Below are 6,000 nucleotides of genomic sequence, written 5' to 3' on the forward strand. Positions count from 1 at the left end.
TGGTGTCCTTCCTAAACTGAGACAGTGACCTTGATTGCCTTAAGTGGAGAGGCAGGGTGTTCCAGGTCTTTGCTTCGAGGTAGGAGAAGGAACTTCCACCGACTGTGGTCTTGCGGATATGTGGGACGATAGCCAGGGCCAGTTGGGTGGAGCGGAGGTCTTGGTGGGCGTGTGGATTGCGAGGCGGTCGTTGAGGTACGCAGGTCCTGTGTATGGATTTGATGAACCAATCAGGGATAGCTTCAAGAAACTGCCAGGGGGACTGGAGTTTGTACCACTGAAAAGGGTATAACGAGGCCTGCCAGGAACACTCAGCATGCCCAAAAAGTATGTTGAACAAGAGTCTGTAAAGCTTGTAAATTCGAATCATCTGCCCAGAAAAAAGCCTATTTATATTTTTAAAAGGCTGCTGAAAAAACTGCAGAGACTGGAACCTCCTTGTTCACCCCAATGGGCCTCGAGAATGCTTGATGCAGAGAACCCTGCAAACGAGGGAACATTTGATATCAACACATGTTGAGGACCCAAACTCTTTGGAGGCTGAAATGATTTTGGTAGCTGAAAAAGAGATCAAATCCTGTTCCAATGCAAATCTCATCACACCTAAAAACAAGCACTTGCAATGCACTAGTTCTCACATTACTGATAGTTTGAAGTATTGATGTTGCAAATAATAATGCAATGCCAATTGCTCATACTTTCAGCAATGTGAGAACTAGTGCATTGCAAGTGATTGCATAGTGAGCCAGGAACCAGCACTGCATGTCTCGGTGCAGTACCGCTAGCTTCTCCTTAGACCTCCCTACTGAACAAGGCCCGAGCACTCCATGTCTAGGTGCAGTACCGCAAGCTGCTCCTAGAGGTCCCTAGTGAGCAAGGCACCAGCGCTGCTTGTCTGGGTACAGTACTGCAAGCTGCTCCTAGAGGTCCCTAGTGAGCAAGGCACCAGCGCTGCTTGTCTGGGTACAGTACTGCAAGCTGCTCCTAGAGGTCCCTAGTGAGCATCGTAAACGTTGAAGATATTGTAAATCCACCCTACCCATAATGCAATGTATGCAAGACAGTACCACGAGTACATTCAAATAGCTATGTCCATTTGTATAATTAGTAGCTTTGAAATGTGACAAAACAATTATTATATTCAAGGGAAATGTATAGAAGGTCTAATATAAATGTGAGATGTGTAGGTGCAGTACCGCAAGCTGCGCATAGATGGTCCTAGTGAGCATCATAAACTTTGAAGATATGGTACATCCACCCTACCCTGTGAGACAGTGGCTCTGTATATACTGTTCTCAAATAGGTTCAGTGTGCACTGAGTCCACAGTCCCCAGAGGTTTGGCAGAGGCTAAAGTTAGATATAACCTTACTCTCTAAAGTGGTAGCCTGGTCGAGCAGTAAGGCAGTATCAGAGGACAGTGTAAAGCATTTGTTGCGCACACTCAGCCAGCAAATGGTCTCACACACTCAAGAACTGAACTCTAGGCCAATGGTTTATATATAAAAAATATATGCTTGTTTTATTCTAGAACCAACAATAGGTATCAAAATATACTTTCTCAGGATGAGATGCTTTAGATAAATACTTTTCAATAGGCATTAGACTTTTGAATGCAAAATAGTTACAGTTGTTGCAATAGGCAACACAATTTCAAACACAATTATACATTGAGCTCAATGGGAATTTCTAGTTAAATGCAATTGATTACTTTTTGGATTACTTTTCTTACCACAGGACTGGATCGCAGATTCAGTCCTGGGACATCTCCTGTAAACAGTTGAGTAAAAACGTTTTGGTTACAGTAGTGATTTTTAAGGAATATTATTGTATTTTAATAGTTGACACTTAGAAACTTTTTCACATAGAATCACCAATGTTATCCTGAGGGAGGAAATTCACTTAGCCGGTAAGTGGGGTTATTGTTACTTTTTCTAACTCAGTGTTGGATCCTGGATCCAGCACTGGGGCATCTCCTGTAAACAGTTGAAAGAATGTGTTTTTGTTTTACAGGCGATTGTTAACGAAATTTTTGTAAGTTTGCAAAATCGACACTTAGAAGAATTTCTGGCAAAAACCAGGCAATGTTATCATATGGAGGAAAATCAAGTTAGCGGTAAGTACGGTTGTAATTACTTTGTAGGGTCAGTGCTGGGCACCAAGATCCAGCACTGGGATCTCTCCTGGTAACAGGGGAGTAAATTCGTTTTCGTAATTCGGCTGATTTTAGATGAATATTTTAAAGTTTCAAAACTCGACACTTAGAAGAATTTCCAAGTGAAACCAGTAAGTGTTACCCAAAAGCCGATAACTCACTTTTCTTCCATAGGGTAAGTACTCGACTGGCAGAGTTAAGGTTCTGGGCATAGACTCAGGGGTATCCCAGGGTCAGGTAAGTACACTTGTTACACCCTCAGCAGCACAGGGGCAGCCGGGTGCAGAGTGAGTTAGGCCCAATGTTATCCTATGGGAGACAGGGGGCCTTCGGTTGGTGGCTGCTGGCTAGCAGGCCACGCGGCTGTGGGAGCTGGGCTCCTGGTCACTTGCTCAGGGCAAATGGGGAAGTAGATTAGGACAGAGGTTGCACTCCCAGGGGCACTCGGGCGGCTGGGTGCAAGGTGCTTTTGAGCCGTCGGGCGCTCAATGGATTTCAATGGAGAAGCTCAAGAACGAACAAAGGCTGCAAGCTCGGGGATGAAGATTCTTCAGGTGCGACCACCACTTCGAGAGGTAAGCTGGGTAGTTGGAGGATAGGTAGGCACCCAGCAGTTGGGCTGGGCACATGGGGCCGCCGGGTGCAGGGGTGCCTTTTAGCGTCGGGAAATCTTACCCTCTGCTGGTCGCGGTTGGAGGGGTCCCTGGTTCTGAGGCTGCAGGCGTTGTCAGGAGCGTCGAGGTGGGTCCTTGGGTGTTGGATTCAGGGTCACAGTTGCCGGGGGGACGTCCTCGTGGTCTTTGTCCACTCCGGCACAGGCCAGGCTTGGCGGGTGCATAGTGTGCAGGGTTCGCGGTTCCTGGCTGATGCCAGGGGTCAGTTACTTGCTTTGAGCAGTACCACTGCTCGTGGGAGTCCCAGTTAGTTAGAGTCACAAAGCAGTCAGGTCCTCCGGGGTTTTTGAGGTTTCTGACCACTGGAGATGCCGGGGTTTTAGCAGGAGCAGGTTCGAGGGTCGAGAGGCCTGTAGGGCTGGGGACAAATCAGTTGGTGTCTTCCTCTTGTTAGCAGCTGTACGGCAGGTCTTCTTGTTTCTTGATCTTCTTTCTTGTTTTGGAATCTGGATCTGAGGAAGGAAGGTTCAGGGTGCCCCTAAATACTAAATTTAGGGGCGTTACAGGTAGGTAAAGGGCAGGGACCAATGGGTCCCTCCCCTGGGGTGGGTACACCCCCTATCCTGCCACTCTCCTGTGGGAGGGGGCAGTAGCCTAGTCCTGATTTGGCAGGGCTTCCCATCTTCAAGATGGCGAGAGCCCGGAGATGTGCTTCACCTCGCCTCCCCCACCTGAGGGGTGGGGTTGGCAGAAGTTGGCACACCCCCTTTCCTTCCCTGGGGTTTCCGGCCAGTCTTCCCGCCAGAGTGGGGGTCAGAACCGGTAGGGGCCAGTTGCTGAGTACAGCAAGTGGCCTAGGGAAGCTCACAAAGGCGGCATGCCTTTGAAGCTTCCCCTGCCCATCCTGGGGGAGGAGACCTAGCACCTCGCCCAGGATGTGCATTGTTGCAGGCCCAGGAGAGCGGATGGCTCTTTACCCAGGGGTCCAGCAACATGTCTGCTGTGTGGCAGCCTAGGCAGCCCCTCAGACAAGACGTGGATTGTAGGTTAGGTTCAGGGGGCATCTCTAAGATGCCCTCTGTCATGCATTGTACATTAAATCCCACACTGGCATCAGTGCGGGTTTAATGTGCTGAGAAGTTTGATACCAATATGCTTTTTGCTTCACTGGTTTTTGACATATTGAGGCTGTGGGCCTGCTAATCAGACCCCCAGCCTGCTGTTCTCTCTACTAAATTGACACCATGCACCATAGGTGCATAACCAATTGGAATTGGATCACCCTGTGAGCCCCTGTACCAGTGTACACTAGGTACCCAGGGCATTGGTGTATCTAAGGCCTACCAGGGGCTGAAGCATGTATTATGCCACCCCTGGCCTGGCCTAGCAATTTGACACAACTGGCTGATCACTCAGCTGGGGTAAGTTGGTGTAACCACCTCTTACTTAGGTGTAGTATGCCTATACCTAACCTTAAATGAGACACATGTTAACCTATAAGTCACTCCTATGGCAGGCCTTAACAATCCTGAAGGCAGAGTGCTTGGTTCCATGTGAGATGGTGCTCTGGCATGAGCTGAGCCTGTCTGCAGTGGTCGGAACAACTTCCTTCTACCGTTTCCAGATATCGTCATACCATATACTCTTAAGTGCATTATGAACCTCGCGGTTAAATGCTATCTTTGGTTTGGCTTTATCAAAACATGTCGAGTAAGGTGTCATACGAATTGGAATACTAACCCCTCGCCAATTCTGGCGACGGGGTTAGCATTCCACCCTTCTAGAGGGACACGACATGTACAGTACCTGAAACCCGGGTAAAATCAGACATAGCCTCAGCTCCACAAAATGGATGCTGCCACCACAGACACAAGTCTGCCCTCCTGCTACTGGGAGTCCTTCCAGCTTGAGAGACGTGGACAAAGGGTTTCCTGCCAGGGGAGGAGCGTGCACCACCCCAGACAGGATTTTGTGTATTGGTCAGGTAGGGCTTGAATGGAATCAGACATGCCTGAGGCTCACAAGGAGCCTCGGTGCATATGCCAGTTCAAACCGGTCCTGGGGCACACCAGCCCCGGACCTGGGGCGAGCTGGACAAAGGATTGGGGGTGTAACCACCCCCCTTCCTGGTCCCACCCTTAGGGAGGGACCTAGCAGGTAGTCCGGCCCCTAGAATCCGCTTAAAGGTAGGAGCTGTGTCCTAAGACTTCAGACATCCTGGAATCAACTTAACTACAAGAAGAAGACGGGAACTTCGACGCTCTGCTGCACAGAGGACAGAAGGAAATCTCCCCTATGGTCAGGGAGTGACCATCTTGTTAACGCAAGCACCAACCAGCTACTCGACGTCTGCTTTGCCGCCGCCTCCTGCCGGAGCCCGAGCCCAGAGCCCGACAAGACCTGGACCTCCAGACCTCTCACCGCCCGATCCACAGTCCCTGAAAAGAAGGAACCCGTGGAGGCACCGAGACACGTGGAGCCAGCCATCTTGAAAGACCCATGACAAGCTGCAAGCGCGACAACAGAGGCTCCCTCCAAGTTGTGCTTTGGGTCCTGAGAAGCCCAACATCCGAGCAGCATCTGCACCAAAGGTGAGCCCTCCAGCATCTCCACGATCTGCGTGGGGCCCCTCTGCACTTTGCATCTCGACGCGCCTGCCCGGTCCCTGGCCCGTTGGCTAGTGGCCATTTTGGCGACGGACCTTGAAAACTACGACACTGGTCTGGTTGCTCCAGACTGGCCCCTGCTGCCCTCCAAAGGAGCAGCCCCTCTGACCTTGCTGGTCAGAACCACAAGCTTTCTTCATTCTTCACGACTTTTGCTTTTGCCAAGGCTGGTTTGCTTCCTTCGAGTCGCCGACACCGCCGACAGCGAGAGCCTGCGTGGGACAGCTCGTGACCCAACTCCTGGACGTCGTCGACCTTCAGGGACCACGTGGCTGCGGAGACCAGCTACACCTCATCACCTATTTGCACCCGACATCGCCTGGTACCTACCTGGTGCCACGCCGGTCACTGGCTAGTGACTGTGAACACTGTCCCCTCTGCTTTCAGGTCTTCTACAACTCCGATCCACCCTTGGATCCACCGCACCTCTTCTGGACCGATCGCCTGCAGCATCTTTGTCATCAGGCTCCATTGAACAGATAGACGAAACCCGACGCACTTCGAGACCTATGCACCCGCTTCCTGTGGGTGAGGTAAAGCTGGCACTCCGGTGCCCAAGTGTAGAGA

The sequence above is a fragment of the Triturus cristatus genome, chromosome 12 (assembly GCF_964204655.1).
Source record: "Triturus cristatus chromosome 12, aTriCri1.1, whole genome shotgun sequence".
NCBI classification, from domain to species: domain Eukaryota; kingdom Metazoa; phylum Chordata; class Amphibia; order Caudata; family Salamandridae; genus Triturus; species Triturus cristatus.